Source organism: Trichosurus vulpecula (genome assembly GCF_011100635.1).
Source record: "Trichosurus vulpecula isolate mTriVul1 chromosome X unlocalized genomic scaffold, mTriVul1.pri SUPER_X_unloc_6, whole genome shotgun sequence".
Lineage (NCBI taxonomy): Eukaryota > Metazoa > Chordata > Mammalia > Diprotodontia > Phalangeridae > Trichosurus > Trichosurus vulpecula.
The window spans coordinates 996129-1023755 of record NW_023494382.1 but is presented as its reverse complement, the minus strand read 5'-3'; the positions used below and the strand labels follow the sequence as shown (position 1 = coordinate 1023755).

General features: G+C 38.7%; 1 pseudogene; it reads left to right on the top strand.

Annotated features, from left to right (window-relative positions):
- Positions 1-2109: 2109 nt before the first annotated feature.
- The window catches only part of LOC118833242, a 632463-nt pseudogene continuing 606945 nt past the window's right edge, over positions 2110-27627 (top strand).

The window sequence follows — 27627 nt, the reverse complement described above, 5'->3', positions numbered from 1 at the left end:
GTTCTAAGTACTCCGGCAGTAGTGACATTTTATACTCTTAGAACTCTGACTGTACTCATATTCCGTGTTCTAAGAACTCTCACAGCACTGACATTTTATATTCGAAGAACACACCCAGCAGTAAAATTCTGTGTGCTAAGGACACTGCCAGCACTGAATTTCTCTATTCTCGCATCTCTCTCAGACCTGATATTCTATATTCTTAGAACACTGCAAGAACTAACATTCTGTGTGCTAAGGACACTGCCAACACTGACATTCTATATTCTAAGACCACACCCAGCCCTACCTTTCTGTGTGCCAAGGACACTGCCAGCATTGTCCTTTTAAATTCTCAGATCACTCCCAGACCTGATATTCTATATTCTAAGGACACTGCAAGCACTAACATTCTCTTTTATAAAAACTCTCCCAGAACTGACGCTCAATATTTGTAGAACACTCCCAGCACTCACATTCTAAGTTCTGAGAACTCTGCCAGCACTGACATTCTGGATTCTAAGAACTTTCGCAGACCTCACATTCTAAGTTCTAAAAACTCTGCCAGCACTGACATTGTATATTCTAAGAACTTTCGCATCACCGACATTCTAAGTTCTAAGAACTCTGCCAGCACTGATATTCTATATTCTAAGAACTTTCGCAGCACTGACATTCTAAGTTCTCAGATCTGTGACGTCACTGACATTCTATATTCTAAGAACTTTACCATCACTGACGTTCTAAGTTCTAAGTACTCCGGCAGTAGTGACATTCTATTGTTTAAGAACTCTGACTGCACTCACATACCGTGTTCTAAGAACTCTCACAGCACTGACATTCTATATTCTAAGAACACACCCAGCAATAAAATTCTGTGTGCTAAGGACACTGCCAGCACTGACTTTCTCTATTCTCGGAACTCTCCAAGAACTGATATTCTATATTCTTAACACAATGCAAGCACTAACATTCTGTGTACTAAGGACACTGCCAGCACTGACATTCTGTATTCTAAGAACTTTCGCAGCACTGACATTCTAAGTTCTAAGAACTCTGCGATCACTGACATTCTATATTCTAAGAACTTTACAGTCACTGACATTCTAAGTTCTAAGAACTCTGCCAGCACTGACATTCTAAGTTCTAAATACTCCGGGCTGCAGTGACATTCTATATTCTAAGAACTCTGACTGCACTCACATTCCGTGTTCTAAGAATTCTCACAGCACTGACATTCTATATTCTAAGAACTTTACCGTCACTGACATTCTAAGTTCTAAGAACTGTGACGTCACTGACATTCCATGTTCTAAGAACTCTACCGGCACTGACATTCTAAGTTCTAAGAATTCTGCCATCCCTGACATTCTATATTCTAAGAACTTTACCGTCACTGACATTCTAAGTTCTAAGAACTGTGACGTCACTGACATTCTATATTCTAAGAACTCTAAAGGCATTGAATATCTAAGTTCTATGAATTCTGCCAATCCTGACATGCGATGTTCTAACAACTTTGGCAACACTGACATTCTAAGTTCTAAGAATTCTGCCATCCCTGACATTCTATATTCTAAGAATAAGTATTTATGGCTTTCAGGTAGTCCCATAATCTTTAAATTATCTCTCCTGGATCTATTTTCCAGGTCAGTGGTTTTTCCAATGAGATATTTCACATTATCTTCCATTTTTTTCATTCCTTTCGTTCTGTTTTATAATATCTTGATTTCTCATAAAATCACTAGCTTCCACTTGCTCTAATCTAATTTTTAAAGTAGTATTTTCTTCAGTGGTCTTTTGGACCTCCTTTTCCATTTGGCTAATTCTGCCTTTCAAGGCATTCTTCTCCTCATTGGCTTTTTGGAGTGATGGAACATCACTTTTTCTGATTTCAGGGATTTTTACCTGTTACATTTCCCCCTCCAAACTTGTAAAGTCCATGATCTTTCCTCCAATTAGAAATCAGATGACCTGATTTTTTATTTTGGTTAAATGCTTTCTTTTAATTAACTTCTCTAAGTTGATTAATTGTTTATAATTCATAAAGGTCTCTCTTTCCACTTTTTCGCAATGGTTTTGCAGCCAGAATGCAGGTGTTGTGAAAACCATTCACAAACCTCCACAAAAATGGGCAAGGAAAAGACTCACATTAACATTATCATCATTGGACACATAGACTCTGGCAAGTCTACCACTACTGGCCACCTCATCTACCAATGTGGTGGAATTGATAAGACAAACACTGAGATGTTCAGTAAGGAGCCTGCTGAGATGGGAAAGGGCTCCGTCGAATATGTCTAGGTCTTGGATTAACTGAAGGCCGAACATGAGCATGGTATCACTATTGATACATGCCTGTGGAAACTTGAGAACAGCAAGTATTATGCAAGCACTATTGATGCTCCAGGACACAGAGACTTTAACAAGAACATGATTACAGGCGCATCTCAGGCTGACTGTGCTGTCCCGATTGTTGCTACTGGTGTTGGTGGATTTGAAGCTGGTATGTCAAAGAATGGACAGACCCGTGAGCATGCCCTTCTGGACTACACACTAGGCATAAAGCAGCCGATTGTTGGTGTAAACAAAATGGATTCCACAGAGCCCTGCTACAGCCAGAAGAGGTATGAGGAAATTGTCAAGGAAGTCAGTACCTATATTAAGAAAATTGGCTACATCCCTGACACAGTAGCTTCTGTGCCAATTTTGGGTTTGAATGGTGACAACATGCTGGAGCCAAGCTGTAACACACCTTGGTTCAAGGGATGGAAAGTCACTCACAAGGATGGCAATGCCAGTGGAACTACACTCTTGGGAGCTTTGAATTGCATCCTGCCACCAACTCATCCAACTGAAAACCCCCTTCATCTACCCCTGTAAGATGTCTACAAGACTGGAAGTTTTGGTACCATACCTGTTGGCCAAGCAGAAATTGGTGTTCTAAACCCAGGCTTGGTGGCGATTTAATGATTTAATCTGAATTTAGCAACTTCAGTAAGGGCCAGAGCCAGAACTAATCAAACAGAAGCAAACAGAAGACCTAACAGCTTCTTTGTCCTTTCCTTATGTCAACAAACCCAGATGGGGCTAACTTAAGAACATTCTATCCTCTTTCTATGGCCATTAAAGATGAGACCCCTATCCTGAAAAATTATCTTGAATAATGGGACTTTTTCTTATCTTAATATTTTATAGACATACACTCTGTTATGTTAAGTTAATGCTAAAGAAAATACGTATGTCCTAGATTGTAATTTCAATGGACATTTTGTCTACTCTCTTATTGTATTTACAACCTATCAAATTAAGAAATTCCTTTCTTATCCTGTGATTAAACATAAATGGAGTTCATTACCTTTGAGTGACACAGATATGCTGAGTTGGGGCTGTCCTGTAATGCATTTAAGCCTTCTCATTCTTTTGTTCAGACAGTCCAATTTTGTCTGGTCCCATACATATACGGATGCTGCTAGCTTTAAGGGAATAAACAATATGAATTTACATATCACCTAACCTGTTTGCCTCCTTTCACCACACTTTCAGATCAACAATGGCAACGGGCTCAAGTCTTATATGCCCATTGGAAGGGGGTGTTCCTGAGGCTGGCAGTCAACTCTGATTGGTTAACAACAAGAATGAACATTATAGTGAGGGGATGACCATATTTAAATGAACTCTGATTATGGAATTGACTTCTAAGTCACCCCAAGCCTTGGGTAATATATTGAAATGACTTATACCCACTCAAACCAGGGTAGAGCACCATGGCTTCCCCACCTTAGTGGGGTCTAAACAAGAATATTAAGAAAATTAGTCTAATCTTATCAGTAATGTACTTCAAGAGAATGAACTTATGAAATCAGTGTTTTAGGAAAAAGGGAGGAGCTCTGGATCTCCCCAAATCATTGGTTATTAATAATCCTTTCTCCAAATTATCCAGAAAAGGAAACTAGGGCTCAGGGAGGTAAAGTGAGTTGCTATTTATTCTAAATATCACTGGTCTATACCTGGCAGAGGCCTCAGAGTCTTTAAGGCTCTTAATATACAGATGAAAAAACTGAGGCCCAGAGCATGGAAGTGATTTGCCCATTACGTACTAAAGATCTTACCAGAGATGGAAGTCCCAGGTAATGTAGTTAAACCCCCTCAATTCATGGATGAAAAGACTGTAGCTAGGACAGCTGATGAAACTTGCCTGAGATACCCCAGCTAGCTAGGTGCTGAGACTGGATTTCAACTGAGGTATTTGTACCTCTAAAGTTCAGAAATGTGGCCACTCAATCCTGCTGCCTCCTGTACTCTCCTCTCTCTAGATGTTCTAAGACTGAAGTCGAAGGGAAATAGAATTTCACCCAAAATACAAAGTTTTCACCCAAAATACATAGTAAACCTTCAAGAGATACTTCTTGACTTGAAAGGAATTTTTGGCTTCCTGCCTATATGAAATTTAGGTTGAAGAAGTGAATACCTTGACCTCATCTTTTCCTTTTGATGATGAGAGGTTTGAAAGGATTTGCATAAACAGTTAGGTTATATCATACCAGTTATATCATGACCAGTGTAGCCTCAAACATGGTGAAAAGGCTCTGTAGGTATCCTAACATTGAAACAATCCCTATCCTATGATACTCACACATGTACCAGAGGGGACCTAGAAGACATGGTAGTGCTATTGACCTGGCTTTCTCAGACAGATTTTTGTCTCCCAGTGAATGGCAAAAAAATAATATCTCCTCCTGACCTAGCTCAACACATTTGACAACAGGCATACACATCAGTATGCCAAGTAACATGATAAAAAAATAAAAGTACAGACTGTTTCTAGGGTCATTAATAAAATGATTGAATTACCCAGAAGTATACCTCTTGAACTTTTTAAATGTTACATAATGATGGGGTGGAGAATACATATGAATGTCAGAGAAAAAGAAAAATCAAAGAGACTAATCCCTTAGCTTTCTGATGTCAAATTTCAGAAGAGAAGAACATCACTAAACAGTAGAGACACAAATGCCTGAGGTGGAATCCTACCTCAGACACTGCTTTTGGCTTCAGTCTCTTGCACTTTATAAAGAGAGCTTTGTACTTGATGGTTTGGGGTGTTCCTTCTAGCTATAGGTTCTTTAATATGTAATATGGAGAAGTTGGCCTGTTTCCTCATCTGGATATTTGGGAGGAGGGGGGAATAGATGGCCTCTGAAGTCCTTGCTAAGACTGTGACCCATATTAGGGGCTGAAAGTAACCCCTGGATGGAGAGAGAGTTGAGAGAGAAGATAAAGTCCCTATATTTGAAACCATTGGTAGACAAAAAAAAAACAAAGTGACAGCTCTATTAAAAAGGGAGTGCCATAGAGTAGAGGGAAGGCTGTGGGTGACTGAGAACACAGTTCAAGGGCAGGAACTCTGGTATAGATGCCCACCAAACCCTGAAAAACCTTCACTTGGTTTGTTAATCTTCCTCCTCCATCTTCCCCTTTCTCTCCTTGTTTTGGTGGCTAAAATCCTTGAGAAGGCTTGTTTGTGATATATATCCTCACTTCTTTTCCACTTACTTTCATCTTAATTCTTTACAGTTTGGCTTAGACCATATTGTTGAATGGAGAATGCTCTTCCCTAAGTTACTAAACATATTTTAATTGCCAAATCTAATGGCCTTTTCCCAGTCCTAATCCTTCTTGACTTCTCTTTCCATTTTGACACATTCAATCACCTTCTTCTATTGGACACTGTCTTCCATTTCAATTTTCATGATATTTCTCTCTTGGTTTTTTTTTACTATCTATCTATTCATACCTTCTCGCAATCTTTTGCAAGTTTTCATCCAGGCCAGGCTCACAGGAGTATCCCGTACAGCTGTCCTGAGCCTTCTATTCCTTTCACTCTATGATATTCCATTTCATGATCTCATCACCTCAAATGGATTGAATTATCATCTCTTTGCTGAAGATCCTGAGATCTACTTATCCTGGCCTAACATTCTCCATTGACTTTTAGCATCAAACTCCAAGTGCCTATTGGATATTTCAAAATGTATGTCCTGCAGAAAGCTAGGTGGCCCTGGAGTGAGGATAAACTTGAGTTCAAATCTGGGTTTAGATACTTTCTTTGTGAACCTAGGTAAGTCACCTACCCTCTGTCTACCTCAGTTAACTCAAATATACAATGAAGATAATAGCAACATCTACTTCATAGTTTTTATATGAAGGACCAATTGAGTTGCTGCTTGTAAAATACTTAGAATAATGTTTGCCACATTGTAGGCACTTACCAAATGCTTGTTCTCTTATACGAAATTCAACATGCCCCAAACTGAACTCATCTTGCCTCATAAACCCTGACCTTTTTCTATCTTCCCTATTACTAGAGAGGATACTGGCATCCTCCTAGGCCCTAATTCTAGGTGCCATCTTTGACCCCTCACTTTCTCTCATACACAACCCAGATCCATGCTGTTCCCAAAGCCTGTTGATTAGACTTTCAAAATGTCTCCCATATATCTTATTTTCTCCCCTCTCACAGCCCCAGAAAGCCACTGTATATCCTCATCATTTGTAGACTGGATTATTATAATCACCCACCAGCTGGTTTCCATCTCAAGTGTCTGTGTGCTCAAAGGAAGATTCTGGAAAGATGGTAGAGTAGATAAAAAAGTTAAGGCTCTGCCAATCTCCTCCACAAAAAAAGAGAGACCATGGCTGGAGAGTTAATGTAGAGTAGCAGGAAAAGACAAAAATTGGGGCAAAGATGTTGTCCTCATAAGACGACATGAGAAGACCCCAACAAAGATGGGATCACCTGGGTGGAGGTTTGGCAGGAATGAAGTGCAAACACCTCCAGACAGATTCTGAGGAATTAAGAGATAACAGGCCCTGGGGGCAGCTGGGTTGGGAGGCAGCCTCAGCCTCAGGTACTTTCTCCTCATGGATGGTGTGGGGCTGGAAAAGGCTGTGTAGCAGAAGATTGAAGGACCTTCCACTCTTGAGGGATGCTAAGCACAGCTGTGCTGACTTGGTGAGGTCATGGGGCTGTGACTCTGGGGTAGAAGGAGTTAGCATATGCCTGATGAGTGGAGTAGCAGAGGAGCAGGGACCTGGCCTGCTTTGAGCACTTACAGGAGAACACAATCCCTGGTTTCAGGTCCAGACTGGAAAAGTCATCTGAATTTTGCAGCTACCACAAGGACCACAGGGACTAAGAGTATTTGTGACATACTGAAGTTTGGGACCCTAGCTGTGACTTAGAAGGGGTGAGAACTGACCAAGGTTGGATCCCAGGACAAAGCTCAGAAAATAACAGTAAGAAGGAACTGAGGCTTGAGAAATCACTCCTTATGCTGCCAGACTAGAACTTGATTATAATAATAAGCTGCTAAAAATAAAACAGAACAAAATAAAAATGTGTACACAAAGGAGAAAGATAGATAGCCACTATGGGGACAGAAAAGATTGGGTTCCTATTTAGAGGAAGATAGTAGAGGTAAAAAAGCCACTCCCTTTTCAATGAGATATGTCAAATGATCACAGTCCCAAAAAGAGTTCTTAGAAGTACTTTAAAAGGACTTTAAAAATCATATAAGAGGCATCAAGGAAAAAGTAGGATGAAAAAGAGCAATCTAAGAAAATCAAAATTATGAAAAGAACTAGAGATAAAGAATCAAAAGCTAAAGGAAGAAAATGATTCCATCAAAACTAGAATTGGGCAAGGGGGAGCTAATGATATTCTAAGACACCAAGAAATAATAAAACAAAAAAAACAGAAAAGAATATGAAACATGTCAATCCAAAAGAAACAAACAAACAAACAAAAGCAACTGATCCAGAGAACAGAGCAAGGAAAGACAACGTAAGAATCGTAGGATGCCCCGAAACTTATGACCAGGAAAAGAACCTGCATACAACATTATAAGAAATTGTTAAGGAAAATTTCCCAGGATTTAAGAACAAGCAAGATCCCAGGATGAGAACTTATAGGAATATCACAGCCAAGTTTCAAAGTTCCCAGGTTAAGGAGAAAATATTGCAAACAATAAGAAAAAAAAAACATTCTAAACATTAAGAACTATAGTCAGGATTACATAAGACCTAGAAGCTTCTACACTGATGGACCAGAGGTCTTGGAGCACTATATTTTGTAGAGCAAAAGCACTGGGGTTACAACCAATGGTAACTTACCTAACAAAGTTAAGTGTAATTCAGAATGGAAAAATATGGATAATTAACAAATTGAAAGACTTTCAGGTGTTTGTGAAAAAAAGGGCAGAACTTTTGACATATGAGAAAATTTCAGGAAAAAAAAGAAAATTTGACAAATAAGATCCAAGAGAAATATAAGGTAAACATTAAGGAATTATAAGGGGTTCAATATGGTCAAACTGTTTGCTTCTTATAGATAAAAGGGTTATCATTACGCTTATGACTGTCATCATTATTTGGACAGTTTGAAAAAAAAGCTTGAGCTAAGCTGTGTATGATGGGGTGATTCTAAAAAAATAAAACTGTGTAGGGAGAGATAAAAAGGAGTAAATATCTCATAGGAATAAGGAAAGAAAGGAAGAACCGATACAGAAGAAGCAAGGGGCAGGGGAGAAGGGGGTAGTACTGGAACTTTACTCTCCTCAGAAATGCAATAAAATGTAACAATATTTAGAAGGGTAGTAAAGGTGTACATCTAGAAGGGTATAAAAGTCTTCTAAATGTGGAAAGAAATGAGAGGGTGAAGTGTGTAGCAGCAAGCACACTGGCACACCAAGGATGGCTGCTACCATTGGTTCTTACATCTGCTTTACTAGGAAAGACTGCTGAAAAAAGAGTGATAATCTTCTTTTAATTACATTAACTAGTTCAGGGGAAGGGTCAGCACCCTGAATATCAGAGAATATACAAGTAGAGAAAATACCAACAGAGAAATGAGCATAAAGAACAACAGACAGGTCTCTGACTTCCTGAATCAAAGCAGTATTGCTGTAGACTTTACAAACACCACTGGATGAAAAAAATCTACATCTAAGCAGCCAGGGGTCTGAAAATAGGGCTACTCAGAATCTCAACCAGGGAATCACAAGGTCCTTCTCATAAGCAAGCCCCCAAAGCAAAATACCCACTCAGAAAATAAATATACTTCTCCAAGCCAGAAGGCATCACGACCCTTGGGAGTCAGGGCTTAATTAGAAATTAGTAAAAGGTGTGAAAGCCTTCCTACAAGAAACCCTCCCCTAAGCAAGCTTCTGCTTTAAGCACATTCCTCTTAGGCAAGTTCCTCCCTCTGTAGGCTGTATGTGACTCAAGATGTATTACAGCTGCGAGCTGGACCAGAGCTCAAAGCAAGTCACATAGGAGGTCACACATTAAGAGATGAGGAAGCTCTTCCTAACCCATTAACACTACAAAGGGATTGGATAAAGGAAGGACTTTTAGAAGGGCATGTTGATGAAGAATTAGGAAAATGGTATAAAGATGAAAGTCTTAGAAAGATAGGTAGATTGAGGTGAAGAGAGGGGTGGGTAGATTAAAGAATAGGAGGGCAAGGTAGAGGGTAGAAGTAAATGAGAATGAGGAGGAAATAGGGCCAGAAGGATAGTGAGGGAAAATAGGATGGAGGGAAATAAACAACAAGTAATTATAACTTAGGATGCGAATGAGAAGAATTTACAAATAAAGGAGAAAAAGACAGCAGAACTATCTGGTACTGGCTAAGAAATGGAGAGGTGGAATACTGGGAAAAAGTAAATATGCAATACACAGTAGTAAAGGACTGCAGTAACTTTGTGTTTTACAAATGTAAACATATAAGTTTGGGGAATAAAAATTCATTATTTCATAAAAATTATTTGGAAAGCTGGAAAGGATTCTGGAGGAAATTGGGCATAGACCAATATATTAAACCATGTACCAAGATAAGGTCAAAGTGGATACATGAGCTAGACATAAAAGGAGATACCACAAGAAAATTGAAAGAATATGGAACATATTACCTATCAGACTCATGGATTGGAGTATAAAATGTGAAGAAAGAAGAGAGAGACAGCATTGCCGAGGCATAAAATTAATAATTTCAATTATTATAAATTTAAAAATTTCTTGTATAAATAAAACAAATGTAGCCAAGATTAAAAAGGAAACTGAAAACTGGAGGAAATTTTCATAGAGAATCTCTTGCATAGGGGTTTCATCTCTCCAAATATATTGAGAAAGTTGCCTAATTTATAAGAATACAAGTCATAACCCAACTGAGGAATCATTGAATCATAGACAGTTTTTTGATGAAATCAAAACTATACATAATTGTTTGATTAAATGCTCTAAATCATTATTGATTAGACAAGTGCCAACTAAAATAACTTTTAGATATCATATTACAACTATAAGATTGGTATAAATAACAGATGATCTTCACCTGCGGAATGGATACACAATTTGTGATATACAATAGTGACGGAATATTGCTGTGATTCAAGAAACAGTGAGCAGGTCAATTTAGAAAACTGAGGAAAGACTTGGACCTATGACTGAAGATGCTATCTATCTGCAGAGAAAACTGACAAATATGCATAGTATGGTCTTACGTATATGTGTGTGTGTGTACACATGTATATTTGTGTGTGTGCTTGTTTACAGATGTTTATGTATATGTATGTGTGTGCATGTACATATATGTATATGTGCATTTAATTGTAGCCTTCTCGAGGGTCAGGGAGTGGGAGAGAGGAAAAAAAAAAGTATAAAAAGTGCACAGCAGAGAAGAAAAGAAAATGTAGAAGGAAACATTGAAAAGCTGGGTTGGTCTGAAAACAAAAAGTCTCTCTATACTGCAGTCCATTCTCCACTCAGCCCACAATGGAATTTTCTCAAAGTATAGGGCTGACCATGTCACCTCCCTTCACCCTCTCTCATTACACACACTCTCAGTAAATTACACTGTCATCCTGTCATGTCCAGAATTAATTATAAAATCCTTTGGTGTTCAAAGATCTCATTAATCTGTCCCCCTTTCCAGACGTCTTGAACCTTAAAGCCCTTGTCCTCATCTCCCGCTGCCATCATTTCTTGATTCATTAATATTGGTCTCCTTGATGTTTCATGAACAAGAAACTCCATCTCTCACCTCTGCCCATTTTCTCTGGTTATCCTCCATGCCTGGGATCCTCTGCCTCTTCATCTTTGCCTCCAGGCTTCCCTGGCTTCCATCAAGTAGCCCCTAAAATACCACTCAATACAGGAAGCATTTCCCATTCCCCCTTAATTCTAGTGCCTTCCTAGTGATGATTATGTCTGATTCATAGTTGATATATTTTGTCAATTTTTTAACATCATCTCTCCCTTTAATTTGTGAACCCTGGAAAGGCAGGGACTGATTTTTGCCTTTCTTTGTATCCCCAGGGATTAGGACAGTGTTTGACACATAGCAGGTGATTAATAAATGTATATTAATTGAGTGGAGGTAGAGGAATCATATTTGAATTTCAGCTCCATTACTGTGTTGGTAAGCAAAATGGCCTTTGTTTTCTTTGAGTAACTCAGTGTATTTCATTGAGCCTTGCTAGGTGCTGGGCCCTAGGCCCAGAGCCCTATTAGGTGTGGAACCTATGTGGGTGCGGATTGGTGACTGGGGTGGGGCCCAAGATGGGGCTGGCTAAGGGGATGTATTAACTCCAGGGCCATGCCCTATTGGGTGTTAACCTAATCTATGTGGATGAGAACCTCCCAGGGTCCTAAGGGGAGGGGCCAATTCAAGAACCAATCACCAGACCTTGGGCTCTAGTCATTCAGACAATGCTTGATGATGTCAAAAACTCTATAAGAGGAGAGAAGGCAGCTTGAAGATCCCTTTTCTGTTGGAGCTCATAGCCACAGCAGTGGTGGCGTGAATAATTCTGGGCCAGCCCTTGTTGTGAGCTCCCAGGCTGAACCTGGATGTTGGTAACTATGAATTGTATTGGGTCTGTCTGTTGATGTTAGTAATTTTTTTTTATTTTGTTCTGAAGTTCATGGTGCTGGCTTTTTCCCCTGAACTAACTGAATGATATTTGTATGCTGAATTAAAGTAAGCTTTTCTGTTGGAGCTCTTTGCCGCAGCAGTGGTGGCACGTGACTCTGGGCCCGCCCTTGTTCTGAGCTCCTGGGCTGAACCTTGATGTCGGTAACTATGAATTGTATTGGGTCTGTCTGTTGATGTTTGTAATTTGTTTGTATTTTGTTCTGAAGTTCAGGGTGCTGGTTTTTTCCCCTGAACTAAGTGAATGCTGTCTGTATGCTGGATTAAAGTAAACTTGTCAACCCCTTCACCTTGCTTTCCTTGGTTAAGCAGATCAAAAACTGGGGGCTGGCTGTGGGTGGATCTTACACCCCCACAGAAGCTGCTAGCCAGATTGTTGAAACAATTACTTAATACAATGTCTATGTTAGTAGCTTTCAAGTACCCTTTAGATTTATATGCTGCAAGTTTGTATGTGTATGTGTGTGTGTGTGTGTGTGTGTGTGTGTGTGTATCTGCATGTTTTTATAGCCTTTCACACTGGTAAATTCTCAGTGCAATGATATTGTGGTAAAAAAAAAATTGACAACAGTCCTTCCTTTTTAAAATAATATACACACATCCAAAAATAATATGCATAAATATGTGGAAAATATAACTGTATTAAATCTTTTATTGAAGTAAAGGATTCTAGACCACAATTTGAAAATAATGATAATGATATAGACATTACTCTTTATTATAAATTCCATTTAGCCAACTGATTCTCAAAGAATGTCTTAAATTTTGTTTAACTCTTGTATCTATACACAACTATGGTTGAAATTCAAGAATGATTTTCCAAATAAAGTTGCATCTCATTTGGGTGACTCTTTTTCCAATAAATTTATTGTCATTACATGAGATATGGGATCTATTCTTTTTATTTTTTTATTTTTTTAATTTATTTTTAGTTTTTAACATTCATTTCTGCAAGATTTTTTTTTTTGCTTTTTGGCAGGGCAATTGGGGTTAAGTGACTTGCCCAAGGTCACACAGCTAGTACTTGTGTCAAGTGTCTGAGGCCGGATTTGAACTCAGGTCCTCCTGACTCCAGGGCCGGTGCTCTACTGACTGCGCCACCTAGCTGCCCCTAATTTTGAGTTACAAATTTTCTCCCCATCTCCCCCAAGGTGGCAAGTATTCTGATTTCCCCTTTCCTCAGTGTGTCCTCTCTTCTATCCCCCCCTTTCCCCCCATCCCCATTCCCCTTATTTTCTTGTAGGGCAAGATAGATTTCTAAACCCCATTGCCTGTATATCTTATTTCCCAGTTGCAAGTAAAAACAATTTTTTTTTAACATTTGTTTTGAGAACACTGAGTTCTAAATTCTCTCCCCTCTTCCCTCCCCAAACCCCCCCTCCCGTTGAGTAGACAAGCAATTCAATATTGGTTATACATGTATCCTTATCCAAAACACTTCCATAATTGTCATGCTGCAAAAGACTAACTATATTTCCCTCCATCCTATTCTATCCCCCTTCATTCAATTTTCTTCTTTGACCCTGTCCCATTTAAAAAGTATTTGCTTTTGACTACCTCCTCCTCCAATCTTCCCTCCCTCCCACTCTTCTTATCCCCTTCCTCCCTACTTTCCTGTAGGGTAAGATACCCAACTGAGTGTGTATGTTATTCCTTCCTTGAGCAAAATCTGTTGAGAGCAAGATTCACACATTCCCTTTCATCTATGTGTCTTCCCTTCCATTACAACATTTTCTTCCCAATTTTATGTGAAATAATTTACCCTATTCTATCTCTCCCATTTCTCCTTCTCCCAATATATTCCTCTCTCACCCTTTAATTATATTTTTTAGATATTCTTTCATATTCAACTCACTCTGTGCACTCTCTGTCTCTCTGTCTCTCTTTACATATATATACATATATATACACACACACATCCTTCAACCACCCTAATACTGATAAAGATCTCATGAGTTACAAATGTCTTTCCTAGAAGTTCCCTTTTTTGGTGTTTTTCAAGAGGCAACCAGTGGATTCTTTCCATTTCGATTTCACCCTCTGGTTCTAGAATATCAGGGAAGTTTTCCTTGATAATTTCTTGAAAGATGATGTCTAGGCTGTTTTTCTATCATGGCCTTCAGGTAGTCCAATAAGGTTTAAATTATCTCTACTTGATCTATTCTCCAGGTCAGTGTTTTTTCCAATGATATATTTGACATTGTCTTCCATTTTTTTTCATTATTTTGGTTTTGTTTTATAATTTCTTGATTTCTCATAAAGTCCCTAGCTTCTACTACATCCATTCTAATTTTTAAGGCAGTATGTTTTGTCACTGATATTTTGGACCTCCTTTTCCACTTGGCTAATTCTACCTTTAAAGGCATTCTTCTCCTCATTGGCTTTTTGGAGCTCTTTTGCCATTTGAGTTAGTCTATGTTTTAAGCTGTTATTTTCTTCAGTATTTTTTGGGGGGGTCTCCTTTAGCAAGTTGTAGACTCATTTTTCTTGCATTAATCTCATTTATTTTCCCAATTTTTCCTCTACTTCTTTTACTTCATTTTCCAAATCCTTTTTGAGCTCCTCCATGTCCTGAGACCAATTCATATCTTTTTTGGAGGCTTTTGATGTAGAATCTTTAACTTTGTTGACTTCTTCTGGCTTTATGTTTTGATCTTCTTTGTCACCAAAGAAAGATTCTATAATCTGAGTCCTCTTACACTGCCTGTTCATTTTCCAGGCAATTACTTGACTTTTGAGCTCTATGTCTGCATATGACTGCTTTCAGAGTGAAGAGGGCTATGTCACAAGTTTCAGGGGTTTTGTGCTCCTGTTTTCAGAGCTACTTCTATTCTGAGGTGGTATGATAACTCCTCTCCTGGCCTGTGCTCTGGTCTGTGAGTGATCACAAGCCCTCCTTTCTGCCATGTAACTACCAGGAGGATTCCCTCTCCACATACACCACGAGCTATGCCACACCAGCCCTCCTTCTCCCCCAAGGACCACCAACCAAGACTGTAACCCAAATCCAAGCAGGGCAAATCAAGACAATCCTGCCTCAGTACCAGAAAAGAGATCCTTCCACTACCGCTCTGATCAGCAATCTGATATCTCCCACAGTGCATGTGCTGGGAACTGTGGAAGCAGCCCCCACTGCTGCTGCTACTACTGCTACTTCTGCCACCTCTGCCATCCTGGGCTAGATGTGGACCTGGTACTTCTCTCACCCAGGTCCAACAGTTTTCCCACTGACTGGCTAAGTTGTCTTTGGTGTTTTAGGGTTGAAAAGTCTGGAAACTGGCACTGATCAATGATTCACGGCACTGAGACCTTTTCCATCAGGTCTACTCCTGCTTGGTCTGTGCTGGTGTGGCACATGCTGATCTGTGCTCCACTCCCAGCACATCATAATAGACCCTTAGTAGCGATTATCTAGGCCATCATTGGCTAAAGACTTGTTTCACTCTGTCATTTTGTGCATTCTGTAGCTCAAGAATTTATTTAGAGTTATTTTTTACAGGTGGTTGGAGGGATTTGGGGGAGAGCTCAAGCAAATCCCCATTTTCATGCCATGATCTTGACTCTTCCCCCTACGTGACCTATTCTCATCCTATTTCTCCCCAGTTCAACAATGATTCATTTAGTTGAAAGTTCTTTCAGCTTTGGCTAACAGAATTCCATACAGGTGACTCTTTTTTGTCCTATCATACATGTGCTGTGACTGGAACACTATTTAGTACTATATTATTATCTACAAAAGTCCAGAAAATTATCTTCATGGTTTCCACTTCATTTAAATCATTCCATTTTCCAACATCTATCCATAGTGAATTTTTCATAAGACCAGTAAGGGGATTCTAATAAATCAAAATAGCTAAAAACTATTTCATCATTCCTTCTGTCTGAGAAAAGATGTAAGTTCATCTCTTGAATGATATTTTCCAGCAACATATTCCTAGGGACATCATTAAATGTATTGTTTTATCAAATGGAATATATTAATACTTATCTCATTTTCATCTACTTGAGATTCGTGCATTCCAGTAACAATCCTTAGATTTTCCAAAGTGTGTATGATATACTGATTGATTTTTGTTCTTTCTGAATATTAGTTGATGGTGACTTCAACACAATTGAATTTAATGAAAGTTCTTCAAAATTTAAATCATTAAAGGAAAACTTTCCAAAAAATTAATGCTGCTTAATCTGAGGTCTAGAATCTGGAAGACCTGAGTTAAAATTTGGCCTCAGATAGTTACAAGCTTGTGAACCTGGGCAAGTCATTGTAGTAACAATTTAGATTTGAAGATCTTTCCCACCCATCATTAGGCCATGTGATCTCCTTGCATCACAGGATGCCTAAGTCTCATGTGGGAGGAGGAGCATCCTGACAGGAAAAGGAAGTTAAGTCACAGGAAATGGAGAGAGAGAGAGAGAGACAGAGAGAGATTGCACACTGTTATGGCTGTTAATGAATATTCTGACTTTCAGAGTTGAAGTAAGGAAAGTCAGCCTCTGATAGCTGAGCAGACTGACACCTATACTGTGAGTTTGTTTTTGGGAAGACCCCAGCAGGGGGTCTGAGAGGTTTTGGGATGGCGAGGCTCCATGTTGTGATATTATTTATTGGCTGCTTCACTGCTGTAATGAAATGGCCAGATGGCTTATGGGATATGGTCCTCTGGTGTCTGAATAAATGGTTTACTTCTTCTACCTTCTACGTGGAGAGTCTTGTATACTTTGTGATACAGAACCACACAGGCATTTGACAATTATCACCAACATTGTTATTATTGCCTTACTGATACAGTTGTTAACTTTGTTTGCCTCATTTTCCTCATCTGTAAAATGAGCTGGAAAATAACCTGGCAAACAACTTCATTATCTTGGCCAAGAAAACCCCAAGTGGGGTCATAAAGTATGCAAAACAATGAAAGACCAGAATAATAACAGTCTCTTTACAAAGTCTAATTAGGAAACAAATCAGCAAACATTCATATGTAAGACTGGATGAATATGACATATAGTACTAGCAGCTCTCAAAGAACAAACCACTCATGTCTGTCCCTGTACTAGATCAATTTTATTATTTCAATGTCAACTTCTTTAGCTAAAATTCTAATTTCATTTGAGTTTTTAAAATTAGATTAATGATAAACAGAATGGGTTTCATTCAGAAATATTTTAAATGATTTTCAAAAATTTTATTGAGTAAATTGCTAAATGATAATTACAATCAATGATTTGAATAGAGCCAAAAGAGGAATTTAAGAATATTTTCTAACAACTGCCTAGCTATTCCAAATATTCTTCCCAGCACTGGAGAACAGTACAATGAGAACAAGATGTAAAATTTCAACTTCTAACAGTGTTGTTTTGCAGACATATATTATGCCTGATTCTTCTTGGCCCCATCTGGGGTTCTCTTAGAAAAGATACTGGAATGGTCCGCCATTAACTTCCCCAGCTCATTTAGCAGATGAAGAAACTAAGGCAAGCAAAATTCCATGACTTGTCCAGGGTCACTCACACAGCTAGCAAGTGAATGAATCCAGATTTAAACTCAAGAAGGTGAATCTTCCTGATTCCAGACTATGCACTCTATCTACCAGACAACCTAACTGTGCCTAGCACATAGGAAATACTTAACAAATGCTTCCTCTCTGCCAGGCTGACTTGTAGGAGCCTCTGGGAGCAGGCTTTGGCACAACACAGTCTTAGTCAAACTTTGATCTTTCATTTCACGACTTTCTTTCTAAGTGGAGCTAAGCCAATGTCTTTGACTTATTTCTTCCAAATTTTGCTCTAAGGAATGGAAGTATTAGCATTAAGTAAGTAACATTAATATTTAACCAAGAGACCAGGTACACTGTAGTGTGATATATGCCCAGTGGGGTCTCCACTGCTATTATGTCTTCTATTTGTATCATATCTCCTGTGATGAGTGTGAATTCCTTTTTACACTGAAGGATTCCATTACTTGCTTTACATCACAAATCATCAATTTCCTTTGAGTGCCTTCTAGCTTCCTTAACAGCTAGTGAGTAGTCAAATGTGCTAAATGTCCAGTTAAAAATAGTGTTTGGAAAGGGTTAAAATGTAATACTATTTATAATATCTGGAACGATCCTAAGTGGGTGAGATTTCCACAAAGTTTTCAGTGCAATATTTTATTCGGACACATGATGTCAACAGTGTCCAGGTTACACAACAAAATGCTAGATATTATTCAGTAAAAGTTTCTTAAGCAGATTAAATGATTAAGGCTAGGTCCCCCTGGAGAAAAAAAAAAAGAGAAACACTACTTGACAGTAGACTCCTGTCCCCTCCTCTCTTCTCGTCTTGTCTCCTCCCCTCTGCTCTTCTCTCCACTCTTTTGCTCTCCTCTCTTCTCCTTTACTCTTAAGGCTAGGTAAGACATAAGACAAAGAAGGTCCCCCTTTACCTAGTTAAAAAAATATATCAGTCAAGGAGGGAAAGAACCTCAGGGTGTCTGGTACAAATTCATTTCTTAACTGCCCTTAATCACTGAATGGGCATTGGCTCAGTCAAATTGAAACTTGGAAAAGCCCTTAGCTTAAAAAGCCAAAGTGTCTCCCTGCGTCTGGGGCCATCTTTACTCATCAGAATTTATATATTGCTACTGTACTCAGGTGGCTCTGGAGAAGAAACTGAAACTGATGACTTTCTATAGCACTGCCTCCTTTAAATCCAAGTCAATTGCAAGTCATGGCATCACTTTCCTGATGCTATGGTCCTGTTCGAGATGGAAGGGCAAACAAAAACAACTTTGAAAAACTCCTGAAAATTTCACAATCAGTTCTTGGAAGCCTTTAGAAACTGATTACAACTGGTAAGACTGTTTTAATCACAATTTGATATTTGATTCAAAAAACTTCCTTCAGTGTTCAAATCAACCAGTTTCTTGTTTTTCCCCAGTTTTGCTCTTGTGAATGGGGAATTAATGTTACCCAGGGTGAGGCAATGTAGAATGAAGCCTGTTCCATTTTCACTCCATTGCTACATCTTAACCTTTCTTATCACTGCTGACAAGGTAAAGTATGCCAAGGATAATTTCATTGGTGAAGATTTAGGCTGAATTCATCCTTTAAATGAAAGAATTCCTTACGTACATCAGTTGATAAATCCAGGATTTCATTTGTCTCCATTGTACCTTTCTAATGAGTATGTGGGTTTTCAGAAGTGCAAAAATGCAGCGAGAACATGGATTAAAATGGGAGAAAATGTAATACCAAGGTTTGGACTTGCGATGGCTGACTAAAAGTGTAATATCTGAAGTGTCCACAAGGTGGCAGGCGTACCTCAAAAGATTCAATGAACTGTAATATTTTCACAGGACACCAGATGTCACCGAAAGACCATGGTATCTAACTCTAAGTCAATTAATTGTTTAAAAAACTTTTCTTAAGCCCCTCCTATATTTTAGGGACTGCTCTCAGTGCTAACAATACAAAGACAAAAATGAGGCCCTCTGTGGCAAGAAAATACATACACATACACTTCTATACAAAACACGGGAAAAAGGAAGAGCAATAGGGTGAGGTCTAATAATTAGAAGGGACCATATTAGTCAGTCATCAAGCAGTTATTTAGTGTCTGCTATGTGCCAGACACTGTGCTCAGTGCTCAGGGTGGAAAAAGAAGGCCAAAAAGATTTTCATGCCTCAACTAGCTCACAATCTGACTGGAGAATCAAAAAACAAAACAAAACAAAAATAAAGTTATAAAAGGATAAATTTGAATTAATTTAAAGAGGGAGAGCACTAGAATTGAGAGAGTTTGGGATAGGCTTCAAATCAAAATGAAGTTTTTGACTGTAATTTAAAAAAAACATAGGAGTCAGTAGAGTGAAGAAGGAAAACCATTTTGGGCTTGTTGGATAGGTAGAGAAAATGACTGCAGTGAAGAGATGGAGTGTCTTGGTCATCGAAAAGCAAGGAAACCATTGTCATAAGATCGGGAAATAAGTGTGAGGGAGTAAAGTGTAACAATATAGGAAATACTGGAGGTGGCTAGCTTATAAAGGCCATTGAATGCCTCACACAAGATTTAGTATTTCATCCTTGAGGTGATGTAGAGGCATTTGAGTTTATTGAGTAGGGGGATAACATTGTTAGAAGTGTTTTATGAAAATCACTTTGGTGACTGAACGGAGACTGCATTAGAATGAGGGAAGACTTGGCGAAAGGCAGACACAAGAACATGCTTTTGCAATGCAAGAATAGGGCATGTATGAGGTGATGAAAGCTTGCAGGAGAATGATGGCACATTTTTTCTTGGTTTTGGGGGTTGTTTTTTTTTTTGGATAGAGGATGGCAAGCCAATTGGACCTTACCCAAGGTCCCACAGCTAGTAAGTGTGTCAAGTGTGCAAGGCCAGATTTGAACTCGGGTTGTCCTGACTGCAGGGCCAGTGCTCTACTCACTATGTAACCTAGCTGCTCCAGTGGCACTGTGAGAGGAGACAAGAGGGCATACTGTAGAAGGCTTTAGGCACTGATTTGACATGTGGAATGAGAGACTGTAAATAGTAAAGGAAAATACCTAGGTTGTTAGCTTGAGGGAATGAGAGGTGATGGTGGATTCTATAGTAATATAGATGACAGGAGGGGATTAATGAGGATGGATCAGTTTTGTTTTAGACATACTGATTTGAAGATCTCTATTGGACATCTCATTCCAAATTTCTAGAAGACAGTTTAAGGTGCAAGGTAGAAGTGAGGGTGAGTAGACAGGTTGGGGCAGGATAGGAAGAATTCTAAATCATCAGGACAGAGGTGGCTATTGAATCTACCTAAGTTGCTGAGATCAACAAGGCAAACATTATAAAGATAGAAGAAAAGAGGGGCAAAGATGAAACTGTGTGTGACCCATACAGTTAGAGGGCATCATATAGATGAAGGTGTAGTGGAGAAGAATCAGGAGCAGTTAGATTAATAAGAGGAGAACTAGAGGAGAGTACTACCTCTGGGGAGAGAAGAAAAAGCTAGAGAAAAAAGAGTATCAAGGAGGAAAGGGTGATCAGTAGAGTTAATAGCTGCAGAGAGGTTGAGGAGGAGGGCTTAGAAAAGAACACTGGATCTGGCAACAAAGAGATCACTGGTAACTTTGAAGACAATAGTATTGGTGGAATCATAAGTTTGAAGAGAGTGACAAGCAAGTGGAAGCACCTATTGTAGAAACCTTTTCCAAAGAGTTTAGCCACAAAGTCAGGATAGATAAAGGTTGAGAATGGGGATACAAGAAATATGTAATGGTATTTTTGAAAATGGGGAAGACATGAGCATATTTGTAGGCAGTAGGCAATGAGCCAGTAGACAGGGAGAGATTCAAAATAAGTCATACAAGAAGATGATAGAGGAAGAAATATGCTGGAGGAGACATTCTGAAAAAGGATTGCTTAAGCAGGTGGAGAACATGACCTCATTAATGTTTAAGAACACCTCATGAAGTGAACCAGTGCTGAAAGAAGAGACGTTGGCAGAAGATTTATGCTTCTTTAAGATGAGGGGTATGGGAGAATAAGAGATCAGCATGAACGGTCTCAGTTTTCTCTAAAAAAGGAGGCAAGATTCTCAGCTGAGAGCTTGGGACCCACGAGGGCACTGAGAAGGGACAAAAGGTTTGAAAGAGCTGCTATGGAGAGTGAGGATAGTGAATTGATAAGACAGACATAGTAGGATTTCTGAGCAGCAACGATGGTGCAGGTGAAGCTGTGTCCCATAAATTTGTAGCAGATCCAGCTGGAATGGTAATGTAATTTTCTCCACCTTCATTCAACAGCACAATTGGAAGAGAAAAAGTGGCCAGTGGAATGAGACATCCCAGTCTGAGGCTTGGCAAATCATCATTAGTTAAATGATAATAAGGAGGCTAGGGACAGAAGGGAAGTGAAGTGTAGAATTGAAATGGTTTCCCAAGGGAACAAGATGGGGATAAAGGGTCTGATGCAGTGGAGAAGGTCTGGGAGAGAAGTGAAAAGTAGAGGAATTGGAGATCACATTAGGTATGAAGAATAAGGTTTGGTAAAGGAAGCCAGAAGGAAAAGTAGAAACATAATAGGTTAAGAGAATTTGGGGATTCTTGAACATGGATGTGGTATATTTGTGGAAGATGGCATAATCAAGGCTATAGCCATAGTGGGGTGTGGTTAAAGTGGGGTGTAAGAGTATGACACAGGAAACAAGTAGGCTGAGGAACTAAGTGGTCAAGGGTGATTGAGGGAGTGTCAGTTTGTAAGTTGAAGTCCCCTTCTATCAGGCCAGGAGTTAGGGAGGGAAAAAAAAAAACCTAAGCCATTTATCAACTAACTAATAAAGGAAGTTGGAGTCACAAAGGTCTGTAAATAACAAATACCACTATTCTGATTCGGTGGTAGATATGAAAAGCATGCACCTCAAAGGAGGACATGTTACTGAGGGAGAGATTTGGGGAGAAATGAATATTCCCACTCCCCTTCATAGACATATGAGCTGAGGGGAATGTGTAAAGGTATAATAGCCAGGACTGGAGAAGGTGGCCAGGGAAGCTATGTCTTTAATGGGGGAACCAGGTTGGAGATACAGCTAGTAGATGGAAGGAGTAGGAGAGGAAAAGATTTAGAATGAAGGGAAATGGGTAAACTAGGGAAGAAGCATTTCACAGGGTACATTAAACAGGGTAGGGTGTTTGATTGGAACTTTGAGGATGGAGAGTTGAGGGGGACAGGGATAAGGAATTAAGTGATGGAAAATGGGATTTGGATAGTTACCTAAAGGGATTCAGAATCACTGGGATATGTACAATATGACAAAAGCATGAGAATGTTCATCACTGAGTAGAATATGTGTAGCCAGAATGGACTTTGTTTTCTTTGAATGACTCAGCTCGCCTCGTTGAGCTTCCCTGGACGCTGGGGCTTGCTCTTCAGGGGCAGGACCAGAGCTTCCTGTGTGATGAGTCGTGGCGCTGGCTGAGGGGAGGTGTGTTAACGTGGTCTACGCTGGGGGAGGGGCCAAGTCAAGAACCAATCGGCCCTGGTCGTTCAGGCGGCGCTTGATGATGTCAAAAACTCTATAAGAGGGGAGAGGACAGCTTGAAGATCCTCCTTTCCTTTTCCGGTTGGAGCCAGAGACACCTACAGCCGAAGCTGAGCTGCCGGTAGCAGAGCTGACTAGAGGCTAGTGGGTAATCTTCTTACCGTAGAGGGGAAGCATGTATACAATTTTGCCTTATACCATCTCGCTTCTCTGTGGCCTTCTGATTACCCTTGTAAGGCGGACTTATTGGGCCTGGGAGCTTTTGATGAAAATATCAAAATGGGGACGCTGGTTTGTGGGCTTGTTATTGTGGAGTGTAAATACGTGCTTTAGTTCTCCTGCCTTCTGCCTAGAGAATTCCTTATATCCTGCGGTTCCGGACCTTTTAGGCACATATGAGATTCTCTTTGAAATCATAAATTCTGCCTTCCTAATATAATATGTCACTCTTCCTCCCAAAGAAGACTGGAGATCTGAATGAAGACAAGGTACAGTATGAGATAGGAGGCACATTTTTAGATTCCTCCTGAATAGGTAAAGGTGGCAAGTTTTCTGAGCTCTAAAGAAAATGAAAGATTCAAAAGAGGCAAAGGGGAAAAGGGCATGCATCCCATCCATGGATGACTACTTTTTCAAAGGAATGTAGATGGGAAATAAAGTGCAATGTGTGAAGAAAGAGAAGACCAGAATCCATAGACCATAAAGTATGTGAAGAGGAATAATATCTATAATGGAAAGCTACAAAGGCAGAGTGTAGCCAGGTTATGAGTATCATTCAATGACAAAATCAAAGGTGCACACTGGATCCTGTAGGTCTTTGCGTATTTTAGAGTTCACTGAACAGAGGATGACATAAATAGATGTGGGAGATGTAAAATCCTCTGGATCTGAGTGGATGAAGGATTGCTGACTAGCGGGACATTATGAAGGTAGATAAGGCAGAAGATTGCTCCAACTGTCCAGGTGAGAATAGATGAGATTGCTTCAGTTAGTGAGTCTCTCTCTCTTTCTTTCTATCTGACTATCTGTCTGTCTATCTCTCTATCTCTCTATCTATGCATTTGTTTATTATTAGGCTCTACATATACATTCTTATTAAACATATTTTCACATTAGTCTTGTTGTATAGAAGAATTAGAACAAATGGGAGCAACCAGGATAAAGAGAAAACAGAACAAAACAAAACAAGACAGCAAATAGTATGCTTTAATCTGTATTCAGACTCCATATATCTTTCTCTGGATGTGGATATCATTTTCCATCATGAGTCTTTTGGAATTGTTTTAGGTCCTTGCATTGCTGAGACGAGCTAAGTCTACTAAAGTTAGTCAGCACACACTGTGGTTGTTACTCTGTACAATGTTCTCCTGGTTGTGCTCACTTCACTCAGCATCAGTTCATAAGGCTTTCTGTGTTCTTCTGAAGTCCACCTGTTTGTCATTTCTTATAACATAATGGTTTTCCATCACATACATGTACCACAACTTTTTAAGCCATTCCCCGGTTGGTGGGCATCCCATCAATTTCCAGTTCTTGGCCAACACAAAAAGAGCTGCTGCAAATATTTTTGTACATGTGGATCCTTTTCCAATTTTTATGAACTCTTTGGGATACAACCCTAGAAGTGGTATTGATGGATGAAAGGGCACACACAGTTTTATAACCTTTGGGCATGATTCCAAATTGTTCTCCAGAATTCTGGATCAGTTTACAGCTCTGCCAACAATGAATTAGTGCTCCAATTTTCCCACATGTTCTCCAACATTTACCATTTTCCTGTTTTGTCTTGTTAACCAAACTGATAAGTGTGATGTGGTATGTCAGAATTGTTTTGATGTGTATTTCTCTAATCAATAGTGATTTAGAGCATTTTTTCATATGACTATAAATAGCTTTAATTTCTTCCTCAGAAAACTGCTGTTCATATCTTATGACTATTTATCAGTTGGGGAATGAATTGTATTCTTATAAATTTGACTTATTTCTCTATATATTTTAGAAATAAGGCCTTCATCAGAGACAGCGGTCGTAACAATTCTTTCTAACATTCCTGCTACCCTCCTAATCTTGGTTGTATTGGCTGTGTTTCTGCAAAAACTTTTCAGTTTCATACAAGAAAAAATATCTATTTTAAATTTCAACATGTTCTCTATTTTTTGTTGGTCATAAATTCCTCCATTCTACATAAATCTGACAGGTAAACTAATCCTTGCTTTCCTAATTTGCTTATAGTATCTTCTTTTATATCCAAATTGTGTACCCATTTGGACTTTATTTTGGTATATGTTGTAAGACGTTCGTCTATGCCCAGTTTCTGCCATGCTATTTTCCAGTTTTCCCAGAAGTTTTTATCAAATAGTGAGTTTTTATCCCAGAAGCTGAGGTCTTTGTGCTTATCAAATAGTAGATTACTATAGTCATTGACTTCTGGGTCTTGTGTACCTAACATATTCCACCGATCCACCCCTCTATTTCTTAGCCACTACCAAGAAGTTTTGATGATTGCTGGTTTATAATCAAATTTAAGATCTGGTATGCCTAGGTTACCTTCTCTTGCATTTCTTTTCATTAATTCCATGGATATTATGGACCTTCTTTTCTTCCAGGTGAATTTGTTATTATTTTTTCTAGCTCCATAAAATATTTTTGGTAGTTTGATTAATATGGCAGTGAAATAGTAAATTAATTTAGGTAGAATTGTCATTTTTATTATATTAGCTCAGCCTCCCCATGAGTAACATTTTTTCATATGCCTATAGATAGCTTTAATTTCTTCCTCTGAAAACTGCCTGTTCATATCCTTTGACCATTTCTCAATTGGGGAATGGCTTCTATTCCTATATATTTGGCTCAGTTCCCTGTATATTTTAGAAATGAGGCCTTTATCAGAAATACTAGTTGGAAAGATTTTCTCCCAATTTTCTGCTTCCCTCCTAATTCTTGTTGCATTGCCTTTTTTTGTACAAAAACATTTCAATTTGATATAATCAAAATTATCCATTTTGCATTTTGTAATGCTCTCTATCTCTTGTTGGGTCATGAATTCTTTACTTTTCCATAAATCTGATAAGTAAACTATTCCTTGCTTTCCCAAATTACTTATACTATCAGCTTTTACTCCTAAATCATGAACCCATTTTGACTTTATTTTGGTATATGGTGTAAGATAATGGTCTATGCCCAGTTTTTGCCCTACCATTTTCCAATTTTCCCAACAGTTTTTGTGAAATAGTGAATTATTAGCCCAGAAGCTGGCCTCTTTGGGTGTATCAAAGAGTAGACTGCTAAACTTGTTGATTTCTCCTATTTGTGTACCAATCCTATTCCACTGATCCACACCCCTGTTTCTTAACCAGGATCAGGCAGTTTTGATGACTACTGCTACTGCTGTGTGGTACAGTTTAATATCTGGTGTGGCTAAGCCGCCTTCTCTAGCATGTCTTTTCATTAATACCCTAGATACTCTAGACCTCTTGTTTTTCCAGATGAATTTTGTTATTATTTTTTCCAGCTCAGTAAAATAATTTTTTGGTAGTTCGACTGGTATGGCACTGAATAGATAGATTAATTTAGGTAAAATTGTCATTTTTATTATATTAGCTCGGCCTAACCATGAGCAAGTGATATTTCTCCATTTATTTAGATCTGATTTTATTCGCGTGAAAAGTGTTTCATAGTTATGTTCATATAGGCCCAGGGTTTGTCTTGGCAAATAGACTCCCAAATATTTTATAGTGCCTTCAGTAACTTTGAATGGAATTTCTCTTTCTATCTCTTGCTGTTGGGCTTTGTCAGTAATGTATAGGAATGCTGAGGATTTATGTGGGTTTATTTTATATCCTGCAACTTTGCTAAAGTTGTTTATTATTTCAAGTAGTTTTTTACTTGATTCTCTAGGATTCTCTAAATAATTCATCATATCATCTGCAAAAAGTGAGAATTTAGTTTCTTCTTTTCCTATTCTAATTCCTTCAATTTCTTTTTCTTCTCTTATTGCTACAGCTAATGTTTCTAGTACCAAATTGAATAATAGGAGTGATAACGGACATCCTTGTTTCACCCCTGATCTTATTGGGAATGCATCTAGCTTATCCCCATTACAAATAATGCTTGTCGATGGTTTTAGGTAGATGCTATTTATAATTTTGAGGAAGGTTCCACTTATTCCTATGCTTTCTAGTGTTTTTAATAGGAATGGTGCTGTACTTTGTCAAAGGCTTTTTCTGCGTCTATTGAGATGACCATATAGTTTCTGCTAGTTTTGTTGTTGATATGGTCAATTATGCTAATAGTTTTCCTAATATTGAACCAGCCTTGCATTCCTGTAATAAATCCTACCTGGTCATAGCGTATTATTCTTGTGATGAGTTGCTGCAATCTTTTTGCTAATATTTTATTGAAAATTTTTGCATCAATATTCATTAGAGAAATTGGTCTATAATTTTCTTTCTCTGTTTTGACTCTACCTGCTTTGGGTATTAGTACCATATTTGTGTCATCAAAAGAATTTGGTAGGACTCCTTCTTCACCTATTTTCCCAAATAGTCTACAAAGTATTGGAATTAGTTGTTCTTTAAATGTTTGATACAATTCACATGTAAAACCATCTGGCCCTGGAGATTTTTTCCTAGGGAGT